At 40.3% G+C, this 26750-nt stretch overlaps 1 long non-coding RNA gene across 1 annotated transcript; it reads right to left on the reverse strand.

Moving 5' to 3' along the window:
- Nucleotides 1-10506: 10506 nt before the first annotated feature.
- Nucleotides 10507-23576, reverse strand: Gm30548. Its single transcript, XR_376620.2, has 4 exons — nt 22325-23576; nt 22144-22243; nt 12993-13058; nt 10507-10787 (listed from the first exon to the last, which is right to left on the reverse strand). It is a non-coding gene; the product is annotated as a predicted gene, 30548 (long non-coding RNA).
- Between the last annotated feature and the right edge of the window lie 3174 nt (nt 23577-26750).

Raw genomic sequence — 26750 nt, forward strand, 5'->3', positions numbered from 1 at the left:
TCATTCTACTATAAGTTCTTCTTTTCTCTATTTCCCTTTCACCCTCTCTTCAGCCTTAGTTTTCTCCCCCTATTTTGCCCTAGCAAAACATAAAGTTATTTCTTCTCTTCCTGGTAGACTTCAACATCAGGCCATCCTCTGATCCTTCAGACGATAAGCATCTTCTATCTGGAAGACTACTTCAGGACTCCCTCATTTGCTCTGTTCTCAAACCTCTCTAGGATAGGATCCCAAGTCTCTCTGAAACTCTAGGGAGATCCATTCCTCTAACAATGTGCTCTAACTTCTCACCCCTACTGCCTCACAAATTTTACAGTTCCCAGGTTTGAACTCAGGACTTTGGCAGCTGCTTTAACCACCAAATATTTTCATTTCATTGTGTGTCCATAGGAGACATTAGGTCATGTCCAGAAAGACAACAATCTTTCCAACATTATGCTGTCCTTGGAAGAAAAAGGGTCTGTGGAAGATAGATAAGATATGCATGAGGAGTTATGGAAGGGAAACTGGATAGGGAATAACATTTGAAATGTAAATAAATAAAATATCCAGTAAAAAATGGGGAAAAAAAGATTCAGCTACACTCCAGCACTAACTTTATGCCACAGCTCTCTACACCCAAAACCTTCCCAGAGAGAACTAGTCTCCCAGGAGTGCTAACATACCTAAGATCACGGGTAAGACCATGACTACTGCTCCAATACTTGGCTCAAGTCATACCAGCCCAGAGCCCACAAGACACCGGTTCCTTCTGAAATTCATCTGTACCCAGAGCTGACCCTGAGCCATGGCTCTCCATGCCCAAATTCTGCCTCAAGAAAGCAATTCTCCCAAGAATGCTGGCCTACCTAAAATCATAGAATCACAGGCTCACATTAGGGACAAGACACAGAGACAGGAAGACCAGCTAACACCAAAGATAACCTGATGGTGAGAGGCAAGCACAAGAACATAATCAAAAAAAAAAAAAACTAAGGCTTCTTGGCATCATCAGAGACAAAGTTCAGAGCTGAGACTGAAGAAAGGACCATCCAGAGACTTCCCCATCCGGGGATCCATACTATAAACAACCACCAAACCCAGACACTATTGTATATACCAGCAAGATTTTGCTGACAGGACCTTGATATAGCTGTCCCCTGTGAAGCTATGCCAGTGCCTGGAAAACACAGAAGTGGATGCTCACTATTGATCTATTGGATGGAACACAGGGTCCCCAATGCAGGAACGAGAGAAAGTACCCAAGGAGCTAAAGGGGTCTGCAGCCCTATAGGAGAAACAACAATATGAACTAACCAGTACCCCTGGAGCTCGTGTCTCTAGCTGCATATCTAGCAGAGGGTGACCTACTCAGCCATCAGTGGGAGGAGAGTCCCTTTGGTCTTGCAAATATTCTAGGCCCCAGTATAGTGAAATGCCAGGGCCAGGAGGTGGGAGTAAATGGGTTGGGAAGCAGAGGGAAGGGGGAGAATATAGGGGATTTTCAGAGAGGAATCTAGGAAAGGGGATAACATTTGAAATGTAAAAGAAAGCATCTAATAAAAATAATAAATCTAAAAAAAAAAAAGTCAGTAATTGATGAACAGAGTCTTGGCGATTACGATGAACTCAGGCTGCCTGTCAACAGAGACAACCACAGCATTTTTGGGGAGCGGTCAGATGGGTTAGCTGTGAAGATTATTTTTCTTGAAGAGTCTTAAGGACATTTCTTGTGTAAGATTCAGTTTAGTGTCCTGTTTGCCCTGGAGAGTCCCCAGCTTTATCCTGGAGAGAGTTGTTTCTTTTCCCCTATGATAGTGTAAGAGGGGTCAGCCCTGGGCACACTCCAGGGACTGTAGAAAGAGAGGAGATGACTGTATAGGATCAGGATTTATGTATTAAAAGCATGAGAACATGTCTGTTTGTCTCAGTGTCCTCATTTCTGTTTTAGTTGCTGTGTTGAGAATAGATTGTAGTTATCGATACTGCAAGAGGACACAGAAGACTTTAAACCCCAGAGATGCCTAGGGCTCAGATCTGTAGTGACAGCTATATGGTAACATGAAATGTGAGGAAGTAGTGGAAGTTTGACTTATTTGAGGGTGGCATCAAGGGAATTAGATGTGGCCTGAGAGATAGATGTGGCAGAGATAGCTCAACAGTTTTTCTTGGACATTAGAAAGTGAAGTTGTTTTTATCAAGATAGTGTAGCTTGGAGGGTGAGTGAACCTGAGGGTATTAGAGATTAGGGGTGTGGGTGTGTGGGTGTGTGTGTGTGTGTGTGTGTGTGTGTGTGTGTGTGCATGTGTGTGTGTGATGAGAGAGAGAGACAGAGAGAGACAGAGAGAGACAGAGAGAGACAGAGAGAGAGAAACGGAAACAGGCAGATATTGTTATTTTTAAACTAAACATGGTGTCACAAGCCAATCATCTGAGAACTGTGGAATCAGGAAAAAAGAGGCTCATGAGTTCCAGGCCAGGTTGACAGACACTATCACAAACAAACTAATATTTTATTCAGCTTTTGCCCCTACTTAATTTACAGGTTTTATTGTTGTTTGGTTATTGTCATTGTTACTTTTGAAATTTAAAACTCTGTGTGTGTGTGTGTGTGTGTGTGTGTGTGTGTGTGTGTGTGTGTGTGTACATATGAGGAGGTAAGAGTTGAGTTTTGGGGAGGCTGTACTCTTTTTGTTCTATGTGGATCCCAGGGAATGGACTCAGGTCATAAGTTTGGCAGCAGGTGTCTATACCTACTGCCAGCCTTCTTTATTGCCTTCTTTAATCCCATATAGCCTATGGTGACCTAGAATTTCCTTATTTAAAATTTCATTCATTTCTATTTTATGTACATTGGTGTTTGACATGAATATATATGTTTGAGTGTGTCAATCCCATGCGACTGGAATCATACAGAGTTGTGAGTAGCCATGTTGGTGCTGGGGACTGAACTGGAGCCTCTGGAAGAGGAGCCCATGTTCTGAAACATTGAGCCATCTCACCAGCCCCAGCCTAGAATTTTCTATGTAGCCAAGGGATACCCTACTACCTCTGTTAATCTTACTTCTACCACACAAGACCTATTATTGCAATCATACGGTTCTATGCAGGGCTAATTTGATTTTTAAAGACAGTATCTCATGTGGCCCAGGTTATCCTTGATCTTTGTTGGAAACCATATGGTGAGAAAGTAAGCCTTTCACAGTTTCCCACCCCAATAAGCCAAATGGCCTTGTGTTAGAAGCCGGTCACCTCCTCCTCCCTATCCCTTCCTGGCACCTAAGACCCTAAAATTTTGAATTATAGTCCCCTCTTCCTTATCTCTTCCTGACTCCCAAGACTTCTAAGGACCTGAGTTATGTGCTTGACACCCCGGGCTGTTAAGGAGGACTCTACATTCCTGAGATAAGACTCAGGGTGCCTCTCGCCTGCAGTCAGAATTCAGCCTTCATGTCCCAGATGTCTACTTCTTTATTCTTTGTTAATTTCCCCTCAGCCCCTTCCTATTTTCCCTCAATGTGTGCTTATAACCTGGCGTTTTCAGCCTAATAAACTTAGACCTTGACAGGAATCCTCCTTGGCCTCTCTCTTTTTTCCCCCCGCCTGTTTCTCTTACAGGTTTGTGGTTCCCCTCGTACCCATGAATAACTGGGTCCTGCTGGTCAGGACAGATCTTGATATGTATCCAAGGAGAAATATTTTCCCTATTTATTCCTGTCTATTTTATTTTGGACTCGTTATTTTATTTTAAGACAGGGTCTCACTGTGTACCTAACACTGTCTTGGGGCTCACTAAGTAGTCCAGGATAGTCTCAAATCCCCTGAGATTCTCTTGCCTCCTCCTTCTACATGCTGTGATACAGAAGCCATAAGGCCATTGTCCCAAAGGTAAACTTGATTCTAATATCCTTCCATTACTGTGCAAGTTGTGGGGTTTTTAAAAATGTACCACTATGTAAAGCACTTCTTTGTAGGAGAGGGACGCTTTATTTTAAAAATAGGCTCACTGGTTTGTAGTACTGGCTGATATGAACTAGGATCCCTCTGTTCCAATCTGGAGTTTGGGATTACAAGCATGTGATGGCATACCAGCCCATGGATTTCGCAAACCTGATAGCTTTTACACCCAACAGGCAGCTGATACAGAAATGTTTTCATGGTAGGGACTTTTGTTCAGAGGCATGAGCTCTGGCTGATTTACAGTCCTTCATGAGGTGATGCCACCCCAGGAGTGAATATGCCAGGAGTGAGGACACCGACGCTTCAGGAGGTAGACTGGAGAGCCAGGAAACAGCCCAGCAGAGGCAGTGAGGGAACATCCTGTGGGGTGGAGGGAGATGAGGAGAGTTCAGTGTCCTGGAAGCCACTGAAGAAAATGTTTCTTAAAGAAGGAAATAAGATATAATGGGTGACAGCTCCAAACCCAGTGCTGGGGAGGCTGAGGAAAGTAGGTGGCTGCAAGTTCAAGGCTAGTGTGGATAGTGGTATTCTAGTGTGCTCCTGCACAGTATTGAGTGATACCAAATCTCAAAATAGTACCCCACCAGAAACAATGACAAAAAAAGATAACATATCATCAGACCACTTGTACATAGGTTGGTTATGAGTTGCCTGGGAACTGAAATAGACAAGTGAAGACTGGTATGCATCTTGGCTACACAGTTTGAGGCTGAACTGTTGCCAGTGTGTCAAAGAGGAATGAGAGTCATTGATTATGGACAGCTCTTCCTAGGCTGCTTCAAAGTAGCCCCTTGCTCAAAAATGATGAGAGATAGATACTGCCCTCTCCAGCACTCAGGTTGTTGGTCACAAAGTTGTGTTGTGCTGGGAATACTAGGTTCTTGGTGCTGGGGTAAAAGTATTAACCAGATCAGAATTGAGATATAAGTCTTCATGGAGAATAGACACTGTTGACAGTAACACAGCAGGCTGATTCATAGAGAGTGCATCACAGCAAGGAATAGGGGAATTGTACCACAGTTAGGAGAAGCTATCTGGCCTTGATTCATTTTGCATTTACAGTACTTTTTGAGCAGTCAGAGGAGGGCAGCTCACTATTTTTTAATCAGTGACTCATGTAACAACAGCTGAGTGTCATGATATTGGCTATTTGGGGTGCAGGCTCTTTAAGCTCTAGTTGTGTATAAAGCATCACAGCTCACTCTGTCAGGATGAGAAAAGCAGAGGATTTTGTTTTTCATTTTTAGCCTTTGCTTGTGTGTGCCTCAGGCACTCATGAACCTCATCCTGGTCCTAGCAATTCTCCTGCTTCAGTCTTTCTGGGGATGACATTACTGATTTCTGTCACTGCACCTGGCTTTTGCATCCCCACCACTTTGTTTTTCGAAGTAGCCAAGAGTAACCTTGAGCTTCTAATCCTCCTCCCTCTGCCTTCCTTCACCCATTAATTTAAAATCAAGGGTAAAGTTAATCGAGTTGTCCTGACAGTGTGTGCCTCTCCCACTGCAATGCAACCTTGGTTCTAACAAAAAAAAATTGCATTTTGCATTTACATACTGTCCCATAAAGAATGCCAACAAATTTTGCCTCAAACCCTCTGCTCTGGGCCCTTGTATGTTATGAACTACAATTTATTATGTACAGCATGTTTGTGCTCTTATAGAAACAGTGGTTTAGTTGCAAGAAACAAGGCCTTTTAATATTTTTTACAGCTTATAAATGGAAATAGCAGATTAATGTCTCTTTCTATTATACTGTCTTGTAATGTTAAATTTTATAAATTGCCATTAGTATGGTTGAACAGATGGCTCAGTAGTCAAGAGAATAGAGGACATGAGTTCATTTCCCAGCACAACATTGCAGCTGATAACTGATTGTAACTTCAGTTTTATAGAACTTGAGATCCTTTTATATCCTCTGAGGTTAGTGTTTACGAGTGGTGCACAGATATACATGTAGGAAAAACACCCATATATAGTCAGAATTTTGGTTGTCTGAAAAAAATGGAAATGTTATGGGAATATATTTTCACTTTAATCCCAGGTGTGGGATATAGGGCTGCTTCAGATTGTCTATAGCAGCTGACTATGATTAGCCTCTTGCTCTATCACGGGCATGATTTTGCCAGCTTGGAACAGTTTCTACAATGCTGCATTTGGAATTCTGGGGACTTTTCACAGATAATATAAATGCTAGGGCCCTGAGAGGCAGGCTGGGTTGCTTGTTAGTGTTGATTGCAACCTGGTGCATAGAAGAAATAACCAGAAAGATTAGATATCTTTTTTCATTCAATAAGTATTTTTTCGTTTTTTAAAAAATTGTTATTTTATTCATTTACATTTCAAATGTTAACTCCCCTTCCCAGTTTTCCCTGTGCAAACCTCCTATCCCCTCCCCCCTGCTTCTATGAGGGTACTCCACACCTACCCACCCACTCCTACCTCACTGCCCTAGCATTGCCCTATGCTGAGGCATCAAGCCTTCACCAGACCAAGGGCCTCCCCTCTCACTGATGCCAGATAAAGCCATCCTCTGCTACATATGGAGCTAAAGCCATGGGTCCCTCCATGTGTATTCTTTGGTTGGTGATTTAGTCCCTGGGAGCTCTGGATGGTCTGGTTGGTTGATATTGTTGTTCTTCCTTCTACAGAGTTGCAAAAAAAAAAAAAAAAGATGAAAATCAAACTGTCCCCAGGGAACTCTGCACCCCTACATCATGAGCATGAAGTAGTCTAACACTAATATCTCCTTTCTCTTGTATAGTTTTATCTCTTATATCTAGTGTTAGGTGTTTGCAAGGGATGAGAAAGCATGAAAGAAGAAAGAACCCAAAGTAGCCAAAAACCAGTTATCCCCATACATACAAAATATTAAATCTTTTTAACAGTAATGGTTTTTTTACAAGATTAAAATTTATTTTCAGGTAAATTGATAAGATGACACTGTGAGTCAAATATATGCTATTCTAGGCTGAAATGTGACCATACACATCAATGATAATTCGAAAAGTCTAGAGAATCTTTAAGTCTAGATAGCTCTAGAACTGCTAAAAATCAATCAAATTTGGGGAAATTGCTACCTTGGTTAAATTAATTTAGCACTCTTTTTCAAGCACAGAAAGTTTTATGATAAACACAAATTGATTTTTTTATACAAAGATACTGTTGATAACTCCAAATAATGAAAGGCATTAACACAGGTGAGTTCATAATGCTGACACTTGTTTTTAGTGTGTTAACAATTGTAAACGACACTGTAAACATTGCCTCTGCTTTGAGAACTGTCAAAGCTTCTAAATCAAACCTTCCAAATGTCTCTACTAAGGTCCTCTATTAAGTTTGGTAAATACTGACACACTACCATTTCCTTTTGCTGTGTATGTCTTTTTTGAATGAAGAAAAATCTCCTTAGTGACTGCATTCATTCTTCTCTTGCTAATTATCAGAGTAATCAGCAAAGAATAAATTTTGCATTCAACAAAAGCTGTGACCCTTAACTCTCTTTAATGTTCAGTCATGAGGTTATGCTTTAAACCACTTAAATATGTATTAGAGACTGCAAATCTAGATACTTAGGAAGATGGAAGATACACATAGTACAGATATTGGGAGACTAATTTCTTTTTCTAAGTCATAAAAATAATTTATAATAGTTAAAGGTCTCTTAAATATACATGATATCTTCTGAAGCTAAAGGGAATATGCACTCAACCAGTTTTTAAAGACTTTGTAGAACATTATCCATGATAGAAATAGAAAATTCTCTTATGAAGTCCTCTATGAAAGGAAATTTTGACAAGGTCCTGATTAAACAGAAACCTTTCCATCTACAACAGGGAATACTCAGCTTAACTGTGGATTCATAGAATGAATTGGATAGTGCTTCTTCTGTTTCCATTAAATAGAATAGTTTGAAGAGTATTCATATTAGGTCTTCTTTGACAGTATGATAGAATTATGTACTAAACGCATCTGGTCCTGGACTTTCTCCCCTCCCCCGAACCCCCAGTTGGGAGACTTTTAATGACTGCTTCTATTTCTTTAGTGGTTATGGGACTGTTTAGATGGTTTATCTAATCCTGATTTAACTTTGATATTTGTTATCTTTCTAAAAAATTGTCCATTTCTTTCAGATTTTCCAGTTTTGTTGAATATAAGCTTTTGTAGTAGGATCTGATGATTTTTTTGAATTTCCTCAGTTTCTTTAGAGACTCCAACTAACCCACTTCTTCCCAATGCATGCTCTCTGTCTCTGATGTCCACAGATGCCTTAAACTTCCCCAAAATTTCATTCCTTGTTCTTTCTGAAGCCCAGATCTGCAAGCTATTACCCTTTTTACAGCTCATTCACTCTACTCAATGAATCCCTGTATCTTCCCCATCCCTACCTACCTCCCAGTTGTCAACTACATGGAACATTGCACCTGCTGTCCTGAATCCAAACACCTTTATCTTTAGGACACTCTCTACTCAGACTGTGCTTGCCTCTAAATCCATAATTTGCATCTTACCCTACTTCTAAAAGACCCCTTCAAAACCTTTGTGAAAAATCTACTCTCATCTCAGTGTGGTGTTGTGTGCCTTTAATCTCAGCAACTGGGAGACAGAAGCAGGTGGATTTCTGAGTTCCGGGGCTGCCTGTTCTACAGTGAGTTCCAGAATTGTCGGGACTACACAGAGAAACCCTATCCTTCAAAAAACAAAACAAAAAAAAAACAGTGTTGTAGGATTCTACTATACCATGGATATATCATGCTTACAAAGTCCTCTAAATGTCTTCAAATTTTTCATGAAAGAAAAAATTGACCAGGTAACAAGACAAAAACTCTAGAGAGAGGAAAAGAATCTAGCAACAGAACACACAATGTATTACAGAGTGGAAGCATGGGGGCAAGAGTTTCTGGCTAGAAACCATAATGTGTCTTGCATAGGAAGATGCCATTTTTGCACATCTCTCTGCTATACTCAAGACATGCCTGTCCATGATACTCTAGAATCCCTGACTGGATAGCTCATAAAACACCATCCTCTTCCTCTCACAAGATAAAGCTTTGTCCTCTGTAATCTCATAGCTGCACATTGGAAACCCAGCTTCACGTCAAGATCCAGAGAAAAGTAGGAGAGTGGTTCCAATGCTTTGATTTAACTGGAAACCTACATGTACTGATAATGAAGGTCCTTGTCCCCAACTGGGTTTTGATCAATCAATAAAGATGACAGAGGCTGATGACTAGAAAAAAGGGAGATGGGAGGTTGGGCCCTTAGAGTTGTACAGGCTAAGATGCAGGAAAAGAGAGATGACCATACTTGGGAAAGAGAGACCGTACATATAGAGAACCGAAGAGGATTCATCCAAAATCTTGCAAAAGAGGGAAAATGGCCCATGGAGTGGCAACCTAGAAGTGTCTTGGGCAGCAAAGACAGAAGGTAACTAGGCAGTAGAGTTAAAGAAAGATTTGGAAGGTGTTTAACCAGCAGTGCCTGAAGGAAGGACACACTAGCCACTGGAGGCTCAGAAGTGCCCAACACTGACACAGTAAAGAAATAAAGAAATCTGTGTGTGTGTGTGTGTGTGTGTGTGTGTGTGTGTGTGTGTGTGTTTCATTTGAGGAGCCAAAGAAACCCTGTGTTCTGCTCAGGAACAAAAAGCAGGGTAGCTAAATAAAATTACACACTACAGTTCTATGACTAGCCTTGGAAAAAAATTAAGTCTCCCTTTCCCAGTCCCAACATAAGGGGGAAGTATTGTCTTCCTTCCAGAGAGCCTTTTCTTGCAAGTACAGAACAGTGCTGAAGACCTTGTTACCTATACCCAAATGCTCCTATAGACATGTACTGAAATGAAAATGCTTAGTGGTTTAGTTAGCTACATCCAAGCCCAAAATCCTGAGTTCAAACTCTGAAACTGAAATTTGAGAAGCCAGAGGGTGAGAATGGGGAATCTTGTTAGAAGATGGGATATCCCCGGGCTTTAACAGAAACCTGTGATTTCCTCCTGGAGAGAAGATTTGAGCACAGAGAAGATGCAGGAGTCCTGAAGCAGTCTCCCAGACAGAATACACTCATCATCTCACAGGTCAGAAGATAGTCTCCTGTTGGATGATTGTATGGAAGAGAAAAAAAAATACTTTTCTTTTTGGAAGGGCCAAATGCAGAGGAAGGCAAAGGCTGAAGAGAGGGAAGAAGGGAGAGAAATCGGAAGGTACAGTAGAATAATTAGGGTGCAATTGAAGGAATATGAACAACAAGATTTTTCTACAGATGCCCAGGTAAGGACCTCACAGTTAGGATGAACAGGTCCTCAGCCCCCAGGCAATTGGAATTCTTCAGTGCAGAGGACTAACCAAGGAAGGCTGAGGAGGAGAAAATAAAGGAGGTTCAAAGAAAAACTGGAACCAACTCAGGGACAACTCAGGTGGGATTAGCCTAGATGTTCTGTTGTTGTACATGCTCTCTGGGTTGCAAGAGGGTCCTGTGTACCAAGCTCCTGTCCCAGTACAATGTTAGGAAATCATGTGGAAATGAAGTCAGGAGACTGGACTCAAAGTGCAGGCAGGTTTATTTCAGAGAACCTGAGAAGAGCTCACATTAAGCAAGTATGTTTTTCTTACAGACAAGAGACCTTTCCCAAGCAAGGAGGAAGAAGAGTAAGGAAGGAGGGGCTATATGCATGAGGAGGAAACTAAGCTCTTCTTTGAAGACAGGGTTGACCTTTGCAGTTAGATTGTATCTTATGAGTTCAAGACACATACAGAGCACTACTGTGTTCACGATGTTTGCACATCCCCTGTGTTTGTCATGGCATCATGCTCTGGAAATTCCAATCTGCAGCCAAGTTGCATAATGGCTCTGCAAGAGAAGTTAAGGGATAAGAATGAGGAAACCATCTCCATACTGAACAACCTCCCAAACTTCCAACCTTATCCCTGGAGGTTCATTTGTTTTTAGGCAAGGATGGTGTTATCAAAAGTCTCACTGTGTATTTCTTGCTCTCCTGAACCTTACATTGTAAATCAGCCTGTACTCAGAGACTTATCCATGTCTGCTCCTCTGAATTTGGGAATTAAAGACACATGTCATTATACCCAGCTTCCTAAGTTTTGATCCATCCCTTGCATCAAGGTCTGCATTTACCTACTATATTTCTAAACTCTAGTTGGTTTCTTAGTTTTGGGTTTTGGCCACTATTTTAGGTATCCCAGGTTAGCTTCAAATTCATTTCACAGCCAAGGTTGATACTGAGCTTCAGATCATACTTCCTGCATATCCTGAGTGCTGGAATTAAAGACACCTGTCACCACAGCCAGAACTTGGGAGGCAGAGGGAGGCAGGTTTCTGAGTTCGAGGCCAGCCTGGTCTACAGAGTGAGTTCCAGGACAGCCAGTGTTATACAGAGAAACCCTGTCTCACAAAAAAACAAACAAACAAACAAAAAGATTAAGCATGATTGTGGGTGCCAGGGTACATCTGTAGAGGTCAAAGACAATTTTCTAGACTTGATCTCTCCTTTCACCAGGGCCCTGACAGGCCAAGTCAGCTGGTCAGGTTTACATGGCAACCACGTTTGATCTACTATTCCATCTTACCAGATGGAAACTAAGAAATGTTAACAAAGGTGAAAGTAAACACAAAGATATTCACTCTATTACTCTGTGTTTTGTATCTATTTATAACTTCCCCATAATAAAAGTTAACTAAACAGGATTAGCATATATTCTGAAATACAGTTCTATTTGCCATCTCAAGGAGTGTCCTTACAAATGAAGTTTACACCGTGTCATTCATTCCACAGTCAAACTGCCTGCCTAAACAAACTAACACACACACACTGTTTCTCCTCACTGGCTGCCCATCACTGTAAATGACAGTACAATCAGTTGCTCATACTGATAACTTGCAAGTCATCCTTGACTCCTCTCTTTCCCCATCACACTCCATCCACAAATACATCCTGACTCTGACCCCTTCTCACCGCCTTGATGAGAGCAGCCCTCCCTGTCATTCTACTGGGGACTGTTACAACACTTCTCACTAGTCTCCTTGATTCTATCCTTGTCTCTTCCATAACTATCCAGAGGAGTTCATTTAAGAAGATCAATCACCAGAGGTGTGGAGATGATACAGCATGGAAAAGGACTTTCTGACAAGTGGCAAAGCTGAGTTCACATCCTGAGTACCATATGGTAGAAATACAGAAGTGATTTGCATAAACTGCCCTATAACCTTCACAGACAAATCACAGCAAAAGTGTGAATACACACAATAAATAGGAAAATATAAGTAAAATTCATTTCACAGACTAGAGACATGGCTTAGTAGTTTAGTGTGTACTGCTCTTACAGAGAATCCAAGTTAGGACCCCACCTTCAGGGTTTCTGACACACTCTTTTGGCCTCCTTGACACCTGCAGACACATGAACACATCCATACACTCTTCAACTAACTGCCACATGTCTGCAACTATCTTACTTCAATGAAATCATATCAATTATTTTGGAGATGAGATGCCCACCAAATTTCGCTATAACAAGAGCTCTGCAATATCCATTACTACTTCTCTTTAGTGTTAACTAGTTTCTCACTCTATGTACAAATAGAATTTGACAATGGCAGTTGACTAGTATACCCATCAAACTAGTAAGTTTTTTTTTAAATCAGTGGGTGCTGGGTGTTACCACGCATGTTTATAACCCAACACCCAGAAAGCTGAGGCAGGTGTGTTGTTAGATTTTAGGACATCCTGGGATACAAAGCAAGACTTGATCTCAGTGAGAATACAGAAATTCAATATATTAGGTGGGTCAGGTTAGACATGAGAACAATGGTGATGAAAAAGTGAAAGTTGGGCCTGGAAGGAAACTCAGCAGTTGAGGGCTTAGGCTGCTAACTTAGTTATGTTCCACAGGTCTTCAGCTCAGTTCTAGGCACAGACTTGACAGCTCACAGCTATCTGTTATTCCAGCTCCAGAAAACAAACCATTCTCTTAGGTATATGGGATAAAATACCATACACAAGAAATCATAAAAGAAAATTTTTCAAAGAGCAGAAGTTACCTTAATAGGATTTTGTAAGTACTTGAGTTTCTGAAAGGGTCTGGGCTTCCCTGATCCATGGCATCCCTGGAGAAATCAGAGGGTGTTGTTAGCTCTGAGGGTCACATTGGAATATAACAACAGTCACTTGACCTATTAAGCTAATTAACTCACCATGGATCCCCAAACCACAGAGTTACAAGAATGTCCTCCCAAAAGACAGAACACAAATCTTATTATTTATATATATAGAAAGAAAGAAAGAAAGAAAGAAAGAAAGAAAGAAAGAAAGAAAGAAAGAGGTGTAGAAAAGGTGATGGCTCAGTCAGTGCAAGCATAACAAACTGAGCATAGACTGCATGTTCACCTTTATAAAAAAGAAAGTAGAATATCCAGGCATAGCAGTAGCCTGGTAACATCAGCACTGATACAGGATTGATACAGGAGGGTCTCTGAGCACTGATACAGTAGGGCCTATGAGGCTTCCTAGTAAGGCAGTATGCTCAATAGTGAGGTTCATGATCATTGAGAGAATTTCTTCATCATCATCATCATCATGTTGTCCAGAACCCACACATTAAGTAAATAAATACAGCATTAAAATGTTAAAGTATCAAGGAGATGGCAACACATGACATTATCCCCCACACTCTTGAGGCAGAGGCAGGCCTGGTATATACAACAAGTTTCAGGACACCTAGGACCATATGAAGAAACCCTGTCAGAAAAAGAAAATAAACCAAAAGCAAAAGAAGCCAAAAGATTTATTGACTCATTCATTTATTTATTTACTTAAGTAGAGTAGAGGCTAAAGGAATGGCTCAGTAGTCAAGAGTGTTTGCTTCCCTTGCACAGGACTCCAGCTCAGACCCTAGCATTCAAAATGGGAAGATCACAGTGACCTGCAACTTAGGTTTCAGAAGATGTAATACCCTCCTCTGGCCTCTGTGGGCACTACACTCATATGGACAAATGTCCACCCACCACTAAAACCACAAATTTTTAATAAAAATATCAAAAATGAAAATTTTCTTAAAAGGTAACTTAGAAAGAAGTTAAGGAAAATACACAACACTGAATTATGATCTCAGCACTCACGCTAACAAATATCAACATACAGAGAACAACATATTTTCTTACTCACACACATTTACAAACACATTAGCACAAAGAGAAATTGAATTAAGTCCCACAAAAGTTCTTTCTGGGACATCTTAAGGATAACTTCTTGCTTTGATATGGGAAGATCGCAAATCAATTACAGTCAATTTATTTGAATAGAAGAAATATTAATTTCATGAAAGTGTTGAAATGAAATAGAAGGATACTTATGCTAACTGGAGTACTTCAGGGTCATTAACAGGAATGTGCCCATGCCACAACTTAGGCTGCTTAGGGAGAATCTTATACACATGTGAACCTACATACAAGACCCTGTTTTCCATATCCTAAAAATCAAGCAGTGAGAAATCACAGGGTGGGACTGTTGGGAACAGGATCTTTTCTCAGAGGCTTAATGATTTAAGTTGTAATCTGGTTTAAATGAGAATGTCTCCCTAGGCTCAGGTATTTAAGTATGTGGTCCCCTGTTGGGGTGCAGTTTGGTGATATTACAGGGATCCAGTTGTTCTGGAACAATATGTCAATGGGGTGGGCTTTAAGGGTTCTCACCCTTGCCTCACTTCCAGTTTCCTCTCCTGCTACATGTTTGCAATTGAGTTTGTGCCCTCTCACTTTCCTTCTCCTGATAACACCCCTTTCTGCCATGATGAATTTTTATGACTTTGAAACCATGAGTCCCTATAAAGTCTACATAAATTGCTTCTCACAATACTTTTTATCAAAGCAACATAAAGGGAACTCATATAGGCTGTGACCATCATGTGTTCATTAGAGTTCATAAGCATGATAGTATATGTCTGCAATCACAACACTCACGGGTCTGGGGCAGGAAGATCGAGTATGAGGCAAACGTGGATATATAGAAAATCCTACATCTAAATATAACATGTGGATATGGATATGAATTGTAAGGGAAAGCATTCACATAGCATTCTATCCAACCCCTTGGAAAATCCATCCAGAAACAAGCTGGTATCTTATCTCTATGAAGTCCTTATCAATCACTACAAGCAGTATATAAACTCCAGGTTTTTCTTTTGATACATTGTTTCAGTGTAATCCATACCTAATATTTCTCCTAGCCATGGAAAAATCATGAATTAAAACGTTACTTTTAAAACATGTATTTAATACTTTATTTTGTGTGTATGGGTATAGCTGGTCATTGGCTAGGTTTGTAGGTTCTTTCTTCTTCCACCCTTTATTCCTCCATTTCTAACGCCTGACAAGAGACATGGAAGGGGGGGAAGTATAGAAGGGAAAAAGGATGACTTTATTCATAGACTACTTTCTGCTCAATCACAAGTGGTGAATTCCCTAGAGACAGTGTGATTTTTAACATCAAGATATCTAATTTCTACTTGTTGCTGTTTCTCTTTTGCACAACATGACCAACAACAACTAACAACCCACCATGTCTGCCAGGATCCTAGAATTTATAGATCCTGTGAAAAGTCCCCAGAATCCAAAATGTCACACAGTTGCATAAACGGTCTGAGCTTGTAAATTTCTCCCCTATTACAGGAGGGTTCAATCCAAGGTCACCTGCTGTGGACAACCTGAACTGACCTATATCCCAAACCTGAGGTTGTAATGAAAACATAAAACTTCTCTGTTTTTCAAAGAAACCAAAATTCTCATTACCTATATGTGTTTTTCCTACACGTATGTCTGTGTACCACTTGTGTACAGTAAGAGCAGAAGCAGAGCTGGGCGTGGTGGCACACACCTTTAATCCCAGCACTAGGGAGGCAGAGGCAGGCAGATTTCTGAGTTCAAGGCCAGCTTGGTCTACAAAGTGAGTTCAAGGACAGCCAGGGCTATACAGAGAAACCCTATCTTGAAAAAAATACAAAAAAACAAAAAACAAAACACAGAGATCAGAAGAGCATCTCGGGTCTTCTGGAAATGGAATTATAAACAGTTGCATGCTGCCAGATGAATATAGACAACGGAATCCAGTTATTCTCTTGAACACTGAGCTCTCAACCAAGCTCAGCCAACAGCAATTTCTAAAAATCAATATTACAGAACAGTATAGTAGAAAGAAACATTAATTTGGTATTTACACACTGTAGAATATAAGCAGAGGCAAAAGGATTAGGAGTTCAAGTGAATCCATAGCTACACGGAAAATTCTAGGTTAACATTGGCTATATGGTATTGAAGTAGACATTAGTCAAGGTTGCCATGGTATCCTATGGAAATAGACACCTGCTGCCAAGTATAATGACCTGAGTTTGATCACTTGAAAACACATAGGAAAAGAAAAGATGTGTATCCCAAATATTGTGCTCTAATATATACATGTGCTGACCTACACATACACACAAACACACACACACACCACAAATACACAGGCACATTTAAAAGCCCAAACTAACAAAACCAAAAACCAAACAACAATAAAGACCATTAATTTAAGTAGGGCCAAAAACTGAATCAAATTTTAGTTTGTTTTTGATAGCGTCAGCTATGTCTGTCAGCTTGGCCTGGAATTCATGATTCTACTGCTTCAGCCTCGATAGTGCTGGGATGACTGGTTTGTGATACTTTGTTCGGAATAAAACAAAAAACTCTTCTATTTCTCTCCCTCAACCTCTTACTCTCCCCACCCTTATTCCCCCCCCCTCTCTCTCTCACACACACACACCACAAAAATACCAAGTTCCCCACAGATATACTCACCCTCCAAACTACACCATCTCATAAAACAAATTCACTTTGTAATTGTTGAAGTCAAAAGCTATGGTGTCATCTCTGCTCCCTACATCTCAAGGGAATACCTAAGTTCCTGATGCCACCCTCAAATATGTTAAAGTTCCACCATTTCACTTCCCCACATTTTAAGTTATCACACAGCTGTTACCTATACAGCTCTGAGCCATAGGCATCTCTGGGTTTTAAGTCTGCAGTGTTGCCTTGTAGCACCTGTGAAATTATCAACACAGCAAATAGAAAGAAATTAAGGAGAGACCCTAGTGGGGCAAGAAATACTGTCTCATGTCTTTAATCATAAACCCTGACCTTATAGTGTCTCATTTCTCTTCCTAGAGTTCATGGAATTTCCCATACCCTGATCTTTCATTATTGTATCATAAGAGAAAGAAACAACTAAATAGCTATACGATACAGCCAGAGAATCTCAGGACAAACAGGCCACTGACCTGAAACTTGCACAATGTATATTTTAAGAAGATTTTCCTCAGACCCTCACTCAACTCTTCCACAACTCTTCTAGAGGTTTGATCTTATGTTTGTTTGAGAGTTTCTGAGGAGGTGGGAGGACTAGAATCAGAACGTAAAGTAAATTAATTAATTAATGGAAAGAAGACCTTTTTCAAGAAAAATAATATTCATAGGTAAAAGTTCAGTTCCCTAAAGAATCTGAGAAAAGAGACCTGTTGCTGTCTCGGCTGACAAGCAGACTGAATACACTGTAATCTTTCTGCTCTGTACCTCAATCTCCTTCTCTCTAATGACAACTTCTCCCCCAGAGCTCCCAGACACAGATATTGTTTGACGGAATAAGATAAGGCACTGCATGACCATCTTGTGTCACAAATAGAAATAAACTTTTATTTCACAATTTTTATTTTAACTACATATATATTATTATTTATGGGTCTCCTGATGTAGTTCCAGCTGACCCAAAACTTTCCATGCAGATCACACAGGCCTTGAACTTGCAGGTATCCTCCTAACTCTGCCTCCTAAATGTTGGTGAATTACTTTCCTATATTAGCTCTCTACAGGTTCTAACTTCAAAAATGGGCTTAGTACAATTCTTTAAAAATGTAAATATGGATATTCCACTACCCATCTCCTCAGAAGTTTATGGTACAATTCCAAGTCCTAACACTAGTCTTAAAAATCCCATCATATGTATCTACCCTATTTCCCCTTGCTCCCTCTGCCACTGATACACTGATCTGGACAATTATATAACACCACACATCCACATGGAATTTCCCTCATCCAATTGACAGCATGAATCTCCTGATACATCCTGTCCTATCCTTGCTCTCTACAAACACAAGCTCATGTCTCAGGCTCTATCCTCTCCAGGTGCTATGTTTGTCTCCACCGCATCCACAGCTGTTTGACTTTTCCTTCATTTCCATAGAGTATGTTTCCCCACTGGAATGCATGTTCCAGAAGGGAGAAAATGTCAGTCTGCTTCATGCTCAAATAGAACAGATGCTGTCGCTTAACTGTATAAAAGAAATGCAGGTGTCTGGTACATCTCTATTCACATGTGAAGGAGTGAAAGCCAAAGTGTGCAGCCCAGGTCTGCAAGGACAGGCTGGACTGACTGTGAGATGTTCCAGACTGATGCCACAAATGCTAGGATTTTAACAACAGCATGAAACTCAGCAGTATACAGTTCTCCATGAGTGCTCATCCAAAATCACCTGACAACTTTCCCTACAGTGCAGAGAAGTCTACAAATTCCAAGTACTGGATCATTCAGCTCTTGATTTTCAGCTGTAATTCTAGGCATTAAAGGCAGAGGATTGCCTGCCATGTGCCCATTTACTCCTCACTTACCTTCCTGATACAAGAGCATAAAAGTTACTTGCCATGATCCTGACTGTAGATCCTGATGACCTAGTGACGTGGCATCACAACACCAGGACAGAAGACAGACACACAGGAGGCACAGGGAATAACCTAACATCATTATAGCTCAGTGATACCAACAAGTGCATTCACCTCTGTCTAGCAATCAGGGTGTCTTATAGGGACACAGGTGACCACTCCCCTGCTGTGGAGGCTACAACCTGAGCATTCCCTGCAACAAAGCCATTACTGACATGTATTTATTTTTTTTCTTACAAGAGAACATAAAGTACTCTTCTGTCCTTTAGACAATACTAAAAACTCCCATTTCATTTATTTAATTTATCTACATCACAAACACTGTCCCCACTCCAAGTTCCTCCTCACAGAGTCCCTCCCCATCCGTACTCCCTGTGTCTGCTCAGAGTATGCCCTTTGTAATTCCCCCACCCTGGCTCATCAAATCTCTGCAAGATTATGTTCACTCTCTGACACTGCAGCCAGAAAAGGATGTCCTATGAGCCAGGGCCTCGGTCCAGCTCACATATGCTCTTTTCTTGGTGGCTCAGTCTCTAAGAGCTGCCAATGAGCCAGGTTGTTTGACTCTATTGGTTTTCCTCTGGAGTTTCTATCCCCTTCAGGGCCTTCAACCCTTTAAGTAACTCTTCCATAAAACTCTCCTTTATTAATCCAATATTGGCAACGGGTATCTTCAACAATTTCATTTGACTCCTGGGCAGACCCTCTCAGAGGACATTTATTCTAGACTCCTGTCTGCAAGTATAACAGAGTAGGATTGATATTTCAGGGATTTAGGATTGCCTATGGGATGGGTCTCCCATTGTATTCTAAAGAACATTGAGGTGGCAATGTTAGTGTCCTTAAGGAATTGAACTTTGTCTCCTCTCTGAGCTGTTTCAGCAGAGAAGAGCTGTCACCATCACTAGAATGAGTTATATTCCCATTTAGTTTGTAGTTCCTCCACCTATAAGAAGTAAATACTACCCTGGGCCCCATGGTCACTTTCAAACAAAGTGCTCCATACCCTGAGGGCTGCTATATTGGCATCATGAGGAATCTTCCTTAAAAACAGCTTGTAGCACTCTACTCCAGAAAATCATATACTCCTCGTTCCCCTGCATACCTACACAAATTATGTCAAGAAAATAAACTAATTTCGACAGTCCCAAAAAGAGAACACCATACAAATATTAAAATATCATCAAAAATAACAGGAAGCTGCAATCATTATTCCTTAACATCTCAACATCAACAGACTCAAAGACAGACACTGCCTCAAAGAAAAGGGCTAGAAAACAATTCTCCAAGAAAATGGTCCCAAGAAAGAAGCTGTAGCCATTCTAATACTGAATAAAATCAACTTTCAACCAAAAGTTATCAAAATGAATAAGGAAGGATAGCACATACTCATCAAAGGAAAAATCTACCAAGAAGAACTCTCAATTCTGAACATCTATGCTCCAAATGCAAGGTCACCCTCATTCATAAAAGAAACTTTACTAATGCCCAAAGCACACACTGCACCTCACACAGTAAGAGTGGGGACTAAAACACCCCAATCTCATCAATGGAAAGATCATGGAGACACAAACTAAGCAAAGATACACTCAAACTAACAGAAGTTTTAGACCAAATGGATTTAAAAGATATGTATAGAATATTTCTCCCTAAAACAAAAGGATATACCTACTCCTCAGAACCTCATTTAACCTTTTCCAAAATTAACCATAGTTGGGCACAAAACAGGGCCCAACAGATCAATCAACAGATACCAGAAGATTAAAATAATGCCTTGCATCCTATCAGATCACCACAGACTAGTCTTCAACAGAACAAAAATAACAGAAAGCCCACATACACATGAAAGCTCAAAAATGCCCCACACAATGATATCTTGGTCAAGGAATAAATGAAGAAAGAAATTAAAGATTTTAGAATTTGATGAAAATGAAGGCACAACATACCAAAATGTATCGGACACACTTAAACAGTGTTAAGAGGAAAATTCATAACTTTGAGTGCCTCCAAAATAAACTGGAGAGAGAATACACTAGCAGCCTAACAGCAAATGTGAAAGCTCTAAAACAAAAATAAGTAAATATAGCCAAGAGGATTCAACAGTAGGAAATAATCAAACTCAGGAATGAAATCAACCAAGTAGAAACAAAAAGAACTATACAAAAACTCAACAAAACCAGGAACTGGTTCTTTGAGAAAATCAACAAGATAGATAAACACTTAGCAAACCGGAGGGCACAGAGACAGTATCCAAATTAACAAAATCAGAAATGAAAAGGGAGGTATAACAACAGAAACTGAGAAAATTCAAAAACAATCATCAGATCCTACTACAAAAGACTATACTCAATACAACTGGAAAATCTGGATGAAATGGATGATTTTCTAGACAGATACCAAATACCAAAGTTAAACCAGGATTAGCTAAACCATCGAAACACTCCCATAACATCTAATAAAAAAAAATAGAAGCAGTCATTAAAATTCTCCCAACCAAAAAAATGCCCAGGACCAGATGGGTTTAATGAATAATTCTATCAGACCTTCAAAGAAGACCTAATTGCAATACTCCTCAAACTATTCCACAAGACATGGTCTAGAGATTATAATTAACGTAACACCAGGAATTGTGCCACATTGGTGGTTACAGATTGTGCCAGAACAAATACAAACAGGAGATTCCCTTACTTATTTGGGATATAAAAATCAGTCAACAAAAAATTTGACTACAAAAGGTACAGATCCATAGAAACAAATAGCAAACTCTTAACTATTTTCAAAAATTAATTGGAGCTATGAACTGAATGGGGTCTACAATCAGATTAAGTACATATGAGTTAAGAAACGTTTGCAAATATTACAAGGAGATCCAAATTTATACAGTCCAATATTTCTAACAGCTGAAATGGAAAACAATTTAACTCTTGTAGAACAAAGACTGCAGGAAGTATATGTAAATCAAAGTGATCTTAAACTTGTTGGTGATCTGGTGATTTTACCTGAACCCATTCTCCTATGGGCTCATTATATAAAAGGTCAATAGTATTAGGGAATTGATTTTCTTAGCTCATAAACAAAGTAAAACACTAAAGACATATAAAGAAAATATTTCTGAAGTAATTATGAAACAAAGAATAAGATTATGCCAACTCTCAAGAACAGGTCAGGCCAAATTGTAGTACAATTACAAATGCTCAGATGATGTCATTTACAAATGTCAATAAAGACTGACAAAGAGCTAGTAGTGATGTTATGCCCAGTTCTCTGGAACCCCAGGAGACAAATAGAAAATATGTATCCAATGCAAGAACAAAGAGAGTCTATATCATACCAGTGTGACCTGGATTGCAAGCCTTTCCAGCTCCATAGATTAGGAATGAGTTGCTTACATAAAGGGCTTAAGATATATGAGTATGCTTAAGCTGGAATTCTAGAATTTTGGAATTACCTGACTGGAGTTGGGGTTAAGGAGTGCTGTCCTTCAAACCTGATAACTTTCTTCAGACAGTGGAAGCTATAATGCACATCTGGAAATGAACCTTCCTGATCTGGGAAGAAGTAACTCATTATGCTATCAGAAGCTACTGTATTTTACAAACTAATCACAGCTGTCTGGGACACTTAATTACCTCTTTCCCATAGTCCAAGAGTGGGCTCTTATCATTTGAAGGATATTGGTTCCTGCTTCCTCAATGGGAGGAGCCATCTGCACCAGACAAATGCTGGTGGTTAATCAGGGGAGGGGGTACTGTCACTAAAAAGGGACTGCACTATTTGGGCACCAGACTGGGCTCCTGTTTGCCCTCTCCAAAGGCAGGAGGCATCTATGCTTGAGAAAAGGGGGGTTGGGGGAAGTGGATACTAACTGCTTTGGCTCTGCACAGGGACAGGAAAGTGCAAGATTTGATGCACAGAGATAAGGACAGGAATCCTGTGTCTCTTCAGTAATTACTTGGGTGAAATTAAAAACAAATCTCAGAAAATCACCCACCCACACCTATAGACTGTGTGCTTCCAAGAAAGTCCTCAGTAATGAAAGACACAGGCCAGTTCAGCAGCCAGATACCCACTCACAAACCACAGTCTACTTGTCTCCTAGAAGGTTTGAACTAAGCAAAGACACAGAGACAAAGTGGCACGAGACCCACCCACCCTGTCCAGCTCTACCTTTCTACTGGTCTTTTGCATGACTTGGACCAGATCAATGGGCCTGATACCCTTCCACATCTCACAGCCTATCTGCCTCCCAGGAGGCTCAAAGTACCCAAGGACACAGCCTGCCTGTTTCCCTTGAGGTTCCCAGTAACCAGGGAAACAGGAGACCTACTCTAACCAGAGACACAAGAGGTTAATTCTAACCAGAGACAGTACTGCCTGCTGCCATGGAAAAGGGCTCTATCTGCCTCCATGAAGACTGACTGTAGTCAGAGATGGCCAGTTCAGTTAACACCAGAGTTAACCATATAACCATATGGCCAGAGGCAAGCACAGAATCATAATCAACAGAATCCAATGAAATCTGGCACCAGTATAAACCAGTTCTCCCACCACAGAAAGACCTGGATATCCCAACAGGCATGAAAAGCAAGATGATGACCTAAATTCCCTTTAAATGAGTATAATATAGGCCTTTAAGGAGGATATAAAGCCTGATAGCTCCAGGACACTAAGCCACCAACCAGGCAACATACACTAGATGATAAAAGGCCCCTGAAACATATACAGCAGAGGACTGCCTGATCTGGCCTCAATGAGACCCCAGGAAGTGGGTAGTGTTGGTGGGGTAGAAGGAATGGAGACATTTTCTTGGAGACAGGGGAGGAGAAAATGTCAGTGGGTAGACAAGGAGGGAAAGAGCAACTGGACTGTAAAAAAAAAAAATCAAAGATAATTTTAAAAAAAAAAAACACACACTTAAAGAACACAGGTGAAGAGGTAGAAGCTCTTAAAAAGGAAACAAATAAATCCCTTAAATAAATAAAGAAAAATGTAGTCAAGCAGGTGAAGGAATTGAACAAAACAGTCAAAGAACTAAAAATAGAAATAGAAACAATAAAGAAAACTACACGTAAGGCAACCCTAGAAGAATGAATACAGAAAATGTGATACATTTATACAATGGAGTACAACTCAGCTATTAAAAACAATGAATTTGCCCTTCCGGTCCACATCAGCACCGGGGTATTTTGGGTGTGGAGTCTGCAGACACCCACAAGGTCCCCACAGGACCCTCCATGGGATCTTAAGACCTCTGGTGAGTGGAACACAGCTTCTGCTCCAATCCAATCATGAGGGACCTGAGATTGCATTATTTAGGGAAGCAGAAAACACGGCCTGATCAGGATCACAAGTCCCTTCCAGTCCATGCCTGCACCAGGGTACCTTGGGCGCAGATTCTGTGGACATCCGCAAGGTACCCACAGGACCCTCCACTGAATGTTAAGACCTCTGGTGAGTGGATCACAACTTCTGACAGGAGGCAGGTTCTAACACCAGATATCTGGGCACCTTCCCTGCAAGAGGAGAACTTGCCTGCAGAGAGTACTCTGAACCCTGAAACTCAGGAGATATCTAGTCTCCCAGGTCTGCTGATAGAGGCTAACATAGTCACCTGAGGAACAAGCTCTAACCAGAGACAACTATAACAACTAACTCCAGAGATTACCAGATGGCGAAAGGCAAACATAAGAATCTTACTAACAGAAACCAAGACCACTCACAATCATCAGAACCCAGCACTCCCACTTCACCCAGTCCAGGGCACCCCAACACACCCGGAAAGCTAGACCTGGATTTAAAAGCATATCTCATGATGATGGTAGAAAACATCAAGAAGGACTTTAATAAATCACTTAAAGAAATACAGGAGAACACTGCTAAAGAGTTACAAGTCCTTAGAGAAAAACAGGAAAACACAACAAAACAGGTAGAAGTCCTTATAGAAAAAAAGGAAAACACATCCAAACAGGTGATGGAAATGAACAAAACCATACTAGAACTAAAAAGAAAAGTAGGCACAATGAAGAAAACCCAAAGTGAGGCAACGCTGGAGATAGAAACCCTAGGAAAGAAATCTGGAACCATAGACGCAAGCATCAGCAACAGAATACAAGAGATGGAAGAGAGAATCTTAGGTGCAGAAGATTCCATAGAGAACATCCGCACAACAATCAAAGATAATACAAAACGCAAAAAGAAATCCAGGACACAATGAGAAGACCAAACCTACGGATAATAGGAGTAGTTGAGAATGAAGATTTTCAACTTAAAGGGCCAGCAAATGTCTTCAAAAATATAGAAGAAAACTTCCCAAACCTAAAGAAAGAGATGCCCATGAACATACAAGAAGCCTACAGAACTCCAAATAGAATGGACCAGAAAAGTAATTCCTCCTGACACATAATAATCAGAACAACAAATGCACTAAATAAAGATAGAATACTAAAAGCAGTAAGGGGAAAAGGTCAAGTAACATATGAAGGCAGGCCTATCAGAATTACACCAGATTTTTCACCAGAAACTATGAAAGTGAGAAGAACAAGACAGATGTTACACATACACTAAGAGTACACAAATGCCAGCCCAGGCTACTATACCCAGCCAAACTCTCAATTACTGTAGATAGAGAAACCAAAGTATTCCACGACAAAACCAAATTCACACAATATCTTTCAATGAATCCAGCCTTTCAAAGGATATTAACAGAGAAAAAACCAATACAAGGACGGAAACCACGTCCTAGAAAAAGCAAGAAAGTAATCCCTCAACAAACCAAAAAGAAGACAGCCACAAGAACAGAATGCCAACTCTAACAACAAAAATAATAGGAAGCAACAATTACTTTTCCTTAATATCTCTTATTATCAATGGACTCAATTCCACAATAAAAAGACATAGACTAAGAAACTGGTTACACAAACAGGACCCAACATTTTGCTGCTTACAGAAAACCCATCTCAGGGAAAAAGACAGACACTACCTCAGAATGAAAGGCTGGAAAACAATTTTCCAAGCAAATGGTCTGAAGAAAAAACCTGGAGTAGCCATTCTAATATCGAATAAAATCGACTTCCAACCCAAAGTTATCAAAAAAGACAAGGAGGGACACTTCATACTCATCAAAGGTGAAATCCTTCAAGATGAACTTTCAATTCTGAATATCTGTGCTCCAAATCCAAGGGCAGCCACATTCATTAAAGAAACTTTTGTAAAGCTCAAAGCACACATTACACCTCACACAATAATAGTGGGAGACTTCAACACACCACCTTCATCAATGGACAGATCGTGGAAATAGAAAGTAAACAGGGACACAGTGAAACTAACAGAAGTGATGAAACAAATGGACTTAACAGATATCTACAGAACATTTTATCCTAAACCAAAAGGATATACCTTCTTCTCAGCACCTCACGGGACCTTCTCCAAAATTGACCACATAATTGGTCACAAAACAGGCCTCAACAGATACAAAAATATTGAAATTGTCCCATGCATCCTATCAGACCACAAAGGACTAAGGCTGATCTTCAATAACAACATAAATAATGGAAAGCCAACATTCACATGGAAAATAAACAACACTCTTCTCAACAATACCTTGGTCAAGGAAGGAATAAAGAAAGAAATGAAAGACTTTTTAGAGTTTAATGAAAATGAAGTCAGAACATATCCAAACTTATGGAACACAATGAAAGCATTTCTAAGAGGGAAACACATAGCTCTAAGTTCCTCAAAAAAGAAACTACAGACAGCACATACTAGCAGCTTGACAACAAACCAAAAAGCTCTAGAAAAAAAAGGAAGCAAATTCACCCAAGAGGAGTAGACGCAGGAAATAATCAAACTCAGGGGTGAAATCAACCAAGTGGAAACAAGAAGAACTATTCAAAGAATCAACCAAATGAGGAGTGGCTCCTTTGAGAAAATCAACAATATAGATAAACCCTTAGCCAAACAAACTAGAGGGCATAGGGACAGCATTCTAATTAACAGAGATGATCATCTGGTTTTTTCTTTGATTTTCTCGATATAGTGGATACACCTTCTTGAGTT

This window comes from Mus musculus, chromosome 4 (assembly GCF_000001635.26).
Source record: "Mus musculus strain C57BL/6J chromosome 4, GRCm38.p6 C57BL/6J".
Classification (NCBI taxonomy): Eukaryota; Metazoa; Chordata; class Mammalia; order Rodentia; family Muridae; genus Mus; species Mus musculus.